Genomic DNA, 12,410 nt, shown 5'->3' on the forward strand with positions numbered 1-12,410 from the left:
AGATAGATCAGCCATGGATTGAATGGCGGAGTAGACTTGATGGGCCAAATGGCAATTCTACTCCTATCACATGATCTTATGATCTTAAGTCTAAAGTCTAAAGAGACAGCATTGGAGAATGGCCGCTGCACATTGTTTGGTGTAAAAGGAGCTAGGTTTTCATCAAGAGGTTTTTTGATAGATTTGTGTGCATGTTCCTGCTAACTAACAGCGGAAATGTCAGGTAGCAGACGTAGTAATTTCCTATACTTACAGCAAAACCCATTGCTGTGACGGATCTGCAGCTCGCTTTGATGTGTTCAGGAGGGGAAGCTTCACGAGCTGGTCTACCGTCCTGTCAACTTTATCACTGGCTTCCCAGCTGCCACCTTTTCTTTTGTGTGTTGTTCCCCTAATGTAGGAGTCTCCTGGCTTTCATCGTCAATACACCCTTGTAATCTCCACCTTCCCCTCCCAACATGCACCCTGCAAAGTGTTATGGAATCAGGAGAGGAATGGATAGGGTGAATTCAAAGACGGAATAGGAGATTCGAGAACCAGAGGACATAGTTTTAAGGTGAGGGGGGAACAACTTAATAGGAACCCGAGGGGCAACTTTTTATACACAAAGGTTGGTGGGTGTCCTGAATGAGCTACTGGAGGAGGTAATTGAGGCAGCACTACCACAACATTTATGAAACATTTGGACAGGTGTATGGAAAGGTTTAGTGGAATATGGGCCAAATGCAGGCAGATGGGACTAGTGTTGCTTGGGCATGTTGGTCAACATGGGCAAGTTGGGACGAAGGGCATGTTTCCATTTTATATGGCTCTAACCATCGAGAGATGAAGCATGGAAACAGGCATTCCGGCCCACTAAGACTGCACTGACCACCAATCACCCATTAACACTAGTCCTACATTAATCCCACATCCTCATCACCCCCTCCCTCCCCCACAGATTCTACCCCTGACCCACACACAGGGGGAATTTCTTAGTGATCAGAAACTACCATCCTGCATGCCTTTGGGATGTGGGAGGAAACCGGAGCACCCGGAGCAAACCCCCACGATCGCGGGGAGAACAGGCAAACTAGACAGCACCCGAGGGCAGGATTGGAGCTGGGTCTCTGGGGCTATATGGCTAGCAGCTCCTCCAGCTACCTCACGCTGCCGTCCTCCAGCCTCTCCCTATCTCAGCCACTTCCATCAAGCCCCCCGCGCACATCTCCCTTCACTGACCTAACACAGCGCTCCCCAGTCCGGGTGGGGGAGGGGTGTGCATAACACCTCCCTGTCAGACATGGAGTGCGGCTTTCACAAGGCCAATGGTCACAGATGGTCCTTGAGGCCCGAATAATAGAGGTAATTTAGTTAGCACGTTTGCAAAACAGTCAATCTACTAAACGTGCCAGCTGTCCCATCACATTGCAGTCTCTGGGTGTCCGTGAAACAGCCCTGACTCCTTCAGATGAGTGATAATGATATCAGCAGCTGCTCAAATAGATGGGCGGGGGAGGGGCGTGAGAGGGTAGGGGGGGGGGGTGGAGGAGGGGGGGGGGGGGGGGGGGGGGTGCATGTGTTTTAATGAGTGTGAATGAATGGCCCTTTTCTTCTAAGACGCTGGCAACCGCTGACCTAGATTGTGTCCTGACATTTAATTTTAAAGTGTGATAGCAAGGAACTGCAGATGCAGGTTTACCAACAAAAGACACAACGTGCTGGAGTAACTCAGCAGTGGATGTGGGGCAAAGCTCAGCAAGTGATAAAGGTGAGGGGAGGGTGATTTGCAGTTGAGCGGAGATAGTTACAAAGGCGAGGGGTGAAAAGGAGATGAGGAGAGGAGAGAAAAATGTAAGGCTGAAGGGAGGGATATAGGCATGAGGCAATGGGGGGAGGGGAAAGAGGGGTCAAACGAATGGGAGATGAGCATAGGGAGGGGAAAAGGAGCAGGGTGACGAGTGGTGAGAGATTGTGGGAGAGATGGGTGCACACCAGGTTGGAGAGAGGCAATGGTAAAGTGATGGTTGGTGGGGTTTATAACTTGAAATTGGCGAATCTATTAGGTTGAAAGCTACCCAGGTGCAATATGAGATGCTGTTCCTCCAGTTGGTGTACAGCCTCACTCTGGCAATGAAGATGGTCCAGGGCAGAAAGGTCTGTATGGGATTGGGCAGGGGAGATAAAATGGTTAGCAACCGGGAGATCCAACAGGCCGTGGTGGACAGTGCAAGTGCTCGGTAAAATGGTCGCTGAGTCTACTCTTGGTCTTACCAATGTCAGTCACATCGGGAGCATGAAAGCAATAGATAAGTTTGGAGGAGGTCCATGTGAACTGTTTCATCTGGAAAGGCTGCTCGGGTCCCTGGATGGAAGTGAGAGAGGAGTGACTTTCCCATTGGCACATTGGCCTTCGTCAGTCAGAGTATTGAGTATAGATGTTGGGAGGTTAGGTTACCATTACGTAAGATGTTGGTGAGGCCACATTTCGAGTACTGTGTTCAGTTTTGGTCACCATGTTATAGGAAAGATATTCCTTGGAGTGCAGGAAGATGAGAGGCGATTTTATCAAGGTGTACAAAATCATAGGTCGGGTAAACACGCAGAGTCTTTTGCCCAGAACAGGGGGATCGAGAACCAGAGGACATAGGTTTAAGGTGAAGGGGGAAAGATTTAATGGGAACCTGAGGGGTAGCTTTTCTACACTGAGGGAAGTGAGTGTATGGAATAAGCTGTCTGAGGAGATAGTTGAGGCCGCTACTGTTGCAACATTTAAGAAACATTTAGAGAGGTGCATATATAGGGTAGGTTTAAGGGATATGGGTGAAAAACAGGCAGGTGGAACTGGTGTAGATGGGGCATGTTGGACGGCATGGGCAAGTTGGGCTGAAGGGCCTGTTTCCATGTTGAATGACTCTATGACATACATTTACAGGAGATATAGCATTTGTCCTGACATCTCTTTGTTGAATAAAGAATCTTTGACAATTTGAATCACATACATTTTCCCAAATCTTCAGGAAAGATAGGATGAGACAACTCCATTATATGGCACAAGGATATTTGCAGCAACATTTATCAGTCTGTGATCCTGGGGATTCTCCAGGGGAAGTGTTTGAAGATATGAAATGGTGATTACTTTGGAAATAATATTACTTTGGAAATAATAATGAAAGAAACTGTAGGTGGTAAAAATAAATGGTTAATGGGACAGTAAAGTAAAAGAAATTTGCATTGAATTAACGCCTTTCATCACACCTTAACCTCATTGCAGCCAATAAGGTAGGTCTGGTAAGATAGTCATCGCTATGATGAGGGATATGTATAATTTAACTTGAATCCAGCCAGCTCAATGATAATGAGGCAAAACCTCTGCTTGAGAGAGTGGATGGAATTTGTTTTGATGTCCCATTAGAATGACTTCTCAGACACGAGAATATAACCTCCAACTTGACCCTGGATCGTTTGTGAGAAGGGCATGCAGTGGGAGTTGAATCCAGAACCTTTTGACTCAACAGGCTTGAGTAACATAGAAACATAGAAACATAGAAAATAGGTGCAGGAGTAGGCCATTCGGCCCTTCGAGCCAGCACTGCCATTCAATATCATCATGGCTGATCATCCTAAATCAGCAACCTGTTCCTGCTTTTTCACCATATCCCCTGATTTTGTTAGCCCTAAGAGCTAACTAAGACTACCACGAACATAGCCACAGGCAACACTGGTAAGGAAAATAAATGTAGTTAGGTTCCAATTCAGATTGGACAGCCTGGGAATCCAAAGGGATGAGGATTATTCTAGAGGAAAGCAATATTGTGAGTGAGAGATGAATGAGTCAATGTCAGCAGTCATTGATCACCTGTAACAGAGATCTCCACTTCACATTTCTTTCCCAATTTAATTTTCATTCTCCTTTTGCCAGTACAGTAGGATTTCAACCACGAGGAGAGATTTGAATTGTCCAGGGTCGATGTCTTTGGGATAACAGAGCTGAGGGAAGATTTAATGAAGATACCCAAGATTATTTGAAATCCAAATAGTGTGAATAGTGACAATTGAAATTACCAGGGAACATCGGTCTGAGGTAGTTGGTAGAAATATTAGAAGGGCGGTAAGAATTTATTTTTCACCCAGAGGGTGGCAGTGGGTTGAAGTAGGTGGGGCTGATTAATATCTGGAATCTATTGGTCGGAAGCACAATGGAGCCTTAACTATTTTCTATCATAAACAAATATAGATATGAAGAGTTAATGTATAAAGGCTATGGAGCAAGAGCAGGGAAGTCTGGCTTGGTCCTGATAGATGCAGAGCTAGTTGGGCTGTATGTTTATTTTATGCCTTCAATTTCCATCCTACTGTGATTCTGTGCTACCATAATGCTTGTGCCACCCTACTCCCTGTTTTTCTTGATTTCTTCTGTACGGATGCTAAGGGACACTTGGCTCCACAGTTCAATTTAGTTTAGTTTAGAAATACCACATGGAAACAGGCCCTTCGGCCCACCAGGTCTGTGCCGGCCAGTGATCACACATATACTAGTTCTGTTATACATACTAGGGACATTTTAAAGAAATCAATTAAGCCAGAAAACTGGACGTCTTTGGAGTGTGCGAGAAAACTGGAGCACCCAAAGAAAACCCATACGGTCACAGGGAGAACGTGCAAACTTCATACAGACAGCACTCAAAGTCAGGATCGAATCCTGGTCTCTGGTGCTGTGAGGCAGCAACTCCACCACTGCGCCACCTGTCCCACTTGGCCGCCATTTAAGCGACAGGCCGGTAGTGACTGACACGTGACGCGTGCTGAACGAAATCCTGGATCGCTGCGCGATACTGCTCGCAACTCCACACTGCTCCACACCACTCCATGCTCCCATCCCGTGCTACACACACGCTACCCACACGCTACCCACACGTTACCAGGTCGTGTAAATGGCGCATAAATGACAGCCAAGTGGGACAGGCCCTTTTGTCTACCCCAATCTGTAATATCATGCCTGGCCTATCACTCACTTTACCATTGCTGCCTGGCCAGTGAACCAAACAATGCGAAGGGAGGTCATATCAGTAGCAGATCCAGGTGTACCAAAAGATGATGAGATGGCAAATGCCAGTGGTACCTTACAAATGACAGGCATTGACCATCTTCAGCAAAAGGCTACCTGTCCTTGACATCCCATGGCACTAACATGGCTGCCATTAACCAGCTACTGATATCCACATGTGTACTATGGCTATGTGCGGGACAGAAGATGATGGGGACTTACCTCTTGACACTTCAAAACATTTTCACTTTTACAGCGAATAAGTCAAGGGTTTTATAGAAGACTCTCCACTTGCTTGGATGCGTGCAGTTTAATCAGAACTCTCGAAGCTCTACACCAGTCAGGACCCAGCAACCCATACGAATGACAATCAATCCACCACCTTAAATGTTGATGCTCTCCATAGAGTCATACTGCATGGAAACAGGCCCATCGGCCCAACTTGCCCACACTCACCAACGTGTCCCACCTCCACTAGTTCCATGCCTGGATTTGGCTCTTATCCCTCTATACCTGCCCTATCCATGTACCTGTGGAAATATTTCTTGAACATTGCAATAGTACCTGCCTCAACTACCTCCTTCGGCAGCTTGTCACTTCTGCTGTATTCTGTTTGGAGTGTGCACCATTTATTTATAAACTGCCTACTCATGAAGGCTCCACCAACACCTCTGATAACCTTCACCAATGATAAGATGGGGAAAGGCAAATAATGGAAAGACTATCACCTCCCTGTTCTCCTCCAATCACACTTTGCTGATTTAGAAATAAAGTACCACTTAAATGAGCAGGGCAGAGAAGGAAAATGTTCTTAAGGAGGCAAAGGGGATTAGCGCAGATGGGCAAAATGGTTGGCATGGGCATTTCCTGATTAGTAAGGGTGTTTCTTGGTTAGTAAGTGTGTCAATGGTTATGGAGAGAAGGTAGGAGATTAGGATTTGGAGGGAAAGATAGATCAGCCATGATTGAAAAGTGTAGACATGATTGGCTGAATGGCCTAATTCTGCTCCTAGAATGTATGAACTTCTTCTTGCATGTGGCGTGCACAGCCTAAAGTTGTAAGAAAACTTGTTCTGTTTGATCTTCTGATTGTGCACGCCAGGTTGATTGCATTCGTCGAAACAGGGTGGACCACGTGAAGGTTGCAATCTCCCACCCCAACGTATGTACTTGAGATGTTATGGTGGGCCAAACGGCTTGTTTCTGTGATATCTGGCTCTATGACTATAACCAACTGGATTGGGTTCTTCATTGGGTTTTAAGTCTATATCCTGGCACCTTACGCAGTAGCTCAATGAAAGTAGCTTCACTGAGGTTTGGCAAAAAAGTTGTTCATTCCCACCAAGGATAATTAGTGATCAGCAATAAGGACTGGCCTTGCTAGTGATTCCCGTATCCTTTCATTGCACAAAAAGAGGTGGCTGATCTTATCCCATTCACTTACAATCAGGCTGGGATAATATACTCCTTTGATCTTGATTCCCCATGGCCAATGCCTCACGGGCAGTGCTAATTCTGTGCGGGAGTTATCTTTGTGCATTCTCAGAAAAAGGTTGCTGTTGTTGTTTTCACTATCTGTGAAGTTACTTACATTTCATCTTTCATATGTGCCACTGTGGGTCTATTTTCCATGCTTGCAATCATTAATTTATCAGATGCACAAAGGTCATCCATGGCTTTTATGAGCAACCTTATATCTTCTCTCTCTAATGATATAGAGGCAAGCACTTATTCTAACTATTGTGCATGTTTGAAACCTGTAATGGCCTATTCATAAATAAATGCATTACTTTACTTGTATATTGATATTGTCCTTCAGTAAGGAGCTATTCAGTTCAGCCTGAGCCAATTTGTTTCTATCAGCCCTTGGCTTGAGTGGCCTGCTGGGTCATTAAAGATGCAACCCACGTTTCCATGGTCTGGTGTCACTTATTGGGCAGACCAGCACAAGTACATGGGCGGCAGGTGGCGCAATGGGCTAAGAGTTCGGCTAGTGACCGGAAGGTAGCCGGTTCGAATCCCGCTTGGAGTGCATACTGCCGTTGTGTCCTTGGGCAAGACACTTCACCCACCTTTGCCTGCTTGTGAATGTGTGTGAGTGATTGGTGGTGGTCGGAGGGGCCGTAGGCGCAGATTAGCAGCCACGCTTCCGTCAGTCTGCCCCAGGGCAGCTGTGGCTACAGAAGTAGCTCACCACCACCGAGTGTGACTGAGGAGTGAATGAATAATGTGATGTAAAGCGCCTTGAGTATCTAGAAAGGCGCTATATAAATCCCATCCATTATCATTATTATTAAGTATTCCTTTGCAAGAGTGCAATGGTGCTCAGTTTAATTTTTAATCTTGTTTCAACCTCACCATTACTGATGCAAACTTTTTATATCAGATTTAACTGAATTAACATTTCCCAACACCTGTGGAAGGATTTCAATCCATCTCTTCTGGCACAGTGGTAGAAATGCTGCCTCCAGGGACCCAGGTTCGATCCTAACTATGTGTGCTGTCTGTATGTTCTCCCTATGTGACGGTGTGGGTTTTATCCGGGTGGTCTGGTTTCCTCCCACACTCCAGAGATGTGCAAGTTTGTAGGTTAATTGGCTTCGTTAAGTTGTAAAAATTGTCCCTAGTGTTAGCATACAGGGTGATCATTGGTCGGCACAGACTTGGCGGGCTGAAGGACCTGGAAACATGAAAACATAGAAAATAGGTGCAGGAGTAGGCCAATCGGTACTTCGAGCCAGCACCGCCATTCAATATGATCATGGCTAATAATCCAGAATCAGTATCCCGTTCCTGCTTTCTCCCCATATCCCTTGATTCCGTTAGCCCCAGGAGCTATATCTAACTCCTCCATATCCCTTGATTCCGTTAGCCCCAGGAACTATATCTAACTCCTCCATATCCCTTGATTCCGTTAGCCCTAGGAGCTATATCTGCCTCTCTCTTGAATACAAGCCTGTATTTACACTGTATCTCTGAGGTCTAAAGTCTTAGATTGCTTCTTCAATCAATGGTTCAAATGTTCTTTATTGTCACGCATGCAGAGCACAGTGACATTCTTTTGCACAACCCACAAATGCATTATCATGCTATCCATACAGTGGTGTAACCTAATAGCTATGACCATAGCTCTGGAGGAACTGAGGCACATGAGTTAAGGTCACACTGGATCCTGATACCCATTCATGACCTTGGATATCCCTACACTTTCGTCCATGTTCTGTATTCTCCTTCCTGGTTTTATGGATCGATAGAGTTGTCATTCTCTGCAAACCTCTGCTGCCCTCTGAGTGAGGGCTTAAAATGTTTTTCTTAGCATGGGGATATACCAACATGTTTTACAGTAACTATTGTACTGTTGGAGCTTAGCCATTGTTGTAATATCTGAAAAGCTGCAATAATTTGAGCACGGCAAGTTCCTAACATTAACAATGACAAAATGACCCGATAATCTGCTTAGTGATATTGACTGAGGGATAAATCTTGGTCATGACAAAGGGAAGAGTTCCTCTACTCTTTAAATAACCCAGTAAAGGGCAGCACGGTGGTGCAGCTGGTAGACCTGCTGCCGCACAGTGCCAGACACCTGGGTTCAGATGCCGAGTTCATAGAGTTTGCACTGTGTGGGTTTTTTTCCGTGTGCTCCAGTTCTCTCTCACATCCGAAATACATGTGGGTTTGTAGGCTAACGTGCCTCTGTAAATTGCCCCTGGTGTCTAGGGAGTGGATGCACAATTGGAATAACACAGTACTAGTGAGAACTCGATGGTCGGCGTGGACTTAGTGGGTCAAAGGGCCTTTTCCCATGCTGTATCTTTACAGTCAATCACTTCATAATGTTGTATTTATGTGTGAGAGCAAATACTGTTCTCTTTCACGTTTCACGTGAAGATATGTGGTAACAGGTGCTGGGATTAGTGGAGGTGGGGGCAAGAGTGAGAGAATTATTTTCAGATACTGATAATAATATAGAAACCCCTCCTAATTTGATGGCCACTTTCAAAAGAGAATAGGATATTCTTAGTCTGACTTGTCTCTATCAGTTAATAGTTTTGAGGACACAGGGAAGTGGAGTTGCTGGTTGACAAAAAAAAGACACAAAGTGTTGGAGCAACTCAGCAGCTCTGGCAGCTTCTTTGGAGAATATGGATATGTGACATTTCAGGTCAGGACCCTTTGTCTCATAGTTTGGGGAGATGTGAACACAATGGACTGATCATTCAACCCAATCTGATCTTCCATTCATTTCAATTATAATTTTAATTATGCATTCACAACATTTTTTGGGGGTGTGATTGCTGAAGAAGTGAAATAAGTTGTGTGCAAGTTTGCTTCCTGATTTCTCTTCATAAGTATCTATAGATCTTATTTTAAGAGGGAGGCATGGTGAGGGCAGCACAATGGCATAGCTGGTGAAGCTTTTGCCACATTGTGTCAGAGACCCAGGTTCGATCCGGTCCTTAGGTGCTGTCTGTGTGGAATTTGCATGTTTTCCCTGTGAACGTGTGGCTTTCCTCCGGGTATTCTGGTTTCCTCCCACATCCCCAAAATGCGCAGCTCTGCACATTAATTGGCCGCTGTAAATTGCTCCCAGTGGTTATGAACGGGTCGGCATGGACTCAGTGGGCAGAAGGGCCTGTTTCCATGTTGCACAAATGAATGAATGAATGCATGATTGAATGCATGCATGAATTAATGAATGTTTGAATGAATGAATGAATGAATGAAGCAATCAATATCTATATCTCCATATCTATATTATTTATTCACTTGAATTTATGTGTTGAAAATATTGAAATAATTTGATATCATGGACAAATGTTTAAATGTTACTGGACTAATGTTCTCAGTTGTTTCTCTGTTGTTCTTGGGTCTATAGGTACAGATATATAAAAAGGCAATTTTTTTGTGGTTTATGGTGGGGCAGTGGTCAGAGTGGTTTTCATGTTAGGAGGTGGCAAGGAAAACTGCCAAGTATGAAGGGTGTTGGTAATTTTCACTTTCACGCCTCCCCCTTTTTGAGCGAAACCCCATGTTCTACCAATATTATAGTTGCTTGTTACTGAGATACTTATTCAAATACCTCATCAAAGGTTAGCTTGACAATCTCTCAACGTAATCAGCATACACTTAACTCATAGCTCCCCACGTGTGTGCTGCAATTTAATTTTTCAGCAGAGCAGAGGCAGCAGGGGCCACACGGTGGTGCAGCAGTAGAGTTGCTGCCTGACAGCGCCAGAGACCCTGGTTCAATCCTGGCCACAGCTCCTGTCTGTTTGGAGTTTGTACGTTCTTCCTGTGACCATGTGGGTTTTCCCCGGGTGCTCTGGTTTCCTTCCACACAACAAAGACATGTGGGTTTGTAGATTTATTGGCTCAAGTAATGTTTGTAAATTGTCCCTAGTGTGTAGAATAATGCTAGTGTACGGGGATCGCTGGTCGGCATGGACTCGGTGAGACATAGGGCCTGTTTCCGTGCTGCATCTCTAAACTAAACTAAATTAAGCTGATAAATTCCCCTCATTCACAATAAATGCAAAGTATATTAAGAAATCTAAAGGCAAAAATAATTGTAAAAAGCATGCCTTGGGTCACCTGCATTACATTTCAAAGGAAAAAATGACTATTTCATTTCTTCATGTAGCTTTTCACGTTTAGTTTAGAGATACAGCATGGAAATAGGTCTTTCAGCTCACTGAGTCCACGCCAAACATCGATCACCCGTTTACACTTGTTCCATGTTATTCTACTTTCTCATCCACTCCAATTTACAGGCAAATTAACCTACAAACCCGCATGTCCTTGAGATGTGGCAGGAAACCGGAGCACCCGGTGGAAACCCCTGCGATCACAAGGAGAATGTGCAAACTCCGAACAGACAGCACCTGAGGACAGGATTGAACCCGGTCTCTTGCTCCGTGAGGCATCTACTTTACAAGCTGCACCGCTGTGCCGCCCCTGTAACTTCCTGTGTCAATCACTATTTGTTCCTGAGAATCTCCCTCTGTATAATCTTCCTGTAATCATCCAGGTTCTTGGACTTCCTGTGAAAGAATGACTTTGATTTTAATCCCATTTCAATGCTTCTTCACAATAAGGCATAATGATGTGTAACCTGCCATTGCTTGTTTGGAAGACACACGTGCCCTAATTACATCCTTTTACTAATCTTGAAATAGCCCTGTCCCAAATCTCTGTAGCCAATGAAGGCTCTTTTAACAGGCCACCGGGTTATATACATCTCATGGGCTTTTATATTTTCCTGCCTGTTGTCATGTAAATGTTATTGTTAAATTTGAAAATTACTGTGTACGCACAGTGCTTAGTAACATATAACAAGGTACATTTTTGTCAGGTTGATAGTCAGGTGCAGAGTTATTGCCGACAGGAAAACAATTTTCCACTTGACACATATGATGCAAACAAGCCTCCACAATGGAGTTAAATTCTCTCTCTGCATTTCGACTGCAGTAATTGAAGCATTAGCCTTTAAGAATTCATTTCCCAGGTTTCCGTAATTCCTCTGGGAACGATTCCAGTCTAATGCTTGTGTTTGAAAATGGGGGCTTATTATTATTGCCCATATAGTGCTTAATAGCTATTACTTAAAGGCGAGTGTGAAATATGTTGGTGCAACCTTCCATGATGAGGCCAATGTGGGAGCTACTGAATCTTCCAGCGATGGGGCAGGAGGTGCCTGATAAAGTAGGCGGTGAGTAGTTTGAGGTAGTCCTTCCACCAATTATGCACAGTTTCTGTCTGCTCCTGAGGCATAAACATAAAGTTGTCAATGTTTATTTCAAATGCTCCTTATTCACTTGAAGTGATCAGGAGCCTGGGATCCTGGGAGAATACATTGATGGTAAGGAATGCAAAGAGAGTCTTTAGATTTTAGACTTCATGAGAACAAATCAGCAAAGCATCACAATGTGTTTGCAGCTCTACATCACTGTTGTTTGAAGCTTTAAGCTCTAATTTATGTTGTTATGGAATGAAATGGGAATTGTGCAAATGGTGAGATGTGAGAAGCAATTCAGATGCACTGCGTGGATTGTGAATTGCGTAGGATATCACCCTGGAATGGTGATGTTTCAGGTTGGGACCCTTAATCAGTAGTTGCAGCATTAGTTTATTTTCATTCCATTTCAATTTCATTGCAAACTTTCAGTAAAGCATTCTGAAGAAACGTCCTGACTCGAAACATTGCCTACCCGTGTTCTCCAGAGATGCTGCCTGACCCGTTGAGTTACTCCAGCACTTTGATTTGGCTTCCCAACGTGCTTTCCCGTATTTCATCCATTTGCAACCTGCAATCATGGGCTGACTGTGTTAGGTACAGGCCATTGCAATGAAGTGAAAACGGTTGCTCCTTTCAGTTTGTACA

The 12,410-nt window shown here is 44.5% G+C and overlaps 1 protein-coding gene across 1 annotated transcript in view; it reads right to left on the minus strand.

The window, feature by feature from the left end:
• LOC129701116 (uncharacterized) overlaps nt 1–12,410 on the minus strand; it is a 129,388-nt gene that overhangs the window by 79,639 nt on the left and 37,339 nt on the right. The gene's annotated exons all lie outside the window — the stretch shown is intronic.

The sequence above is a fragment of the Leucoraja erinacea genome, chromosome 1 (genome assembly GCF_028641065.1).
Source record: "Leucoraja erinacea ecotype New England chromosome 1, Leri_hhj_1, whole genome shotgun sequence".
NCBI classification, from domain to species: Eukaryota; Metazoa; Chordata; class Chondrichthyes; order Rajiformes; family Rajidae; genus Leucoraja; species Leucoraja erinaceus.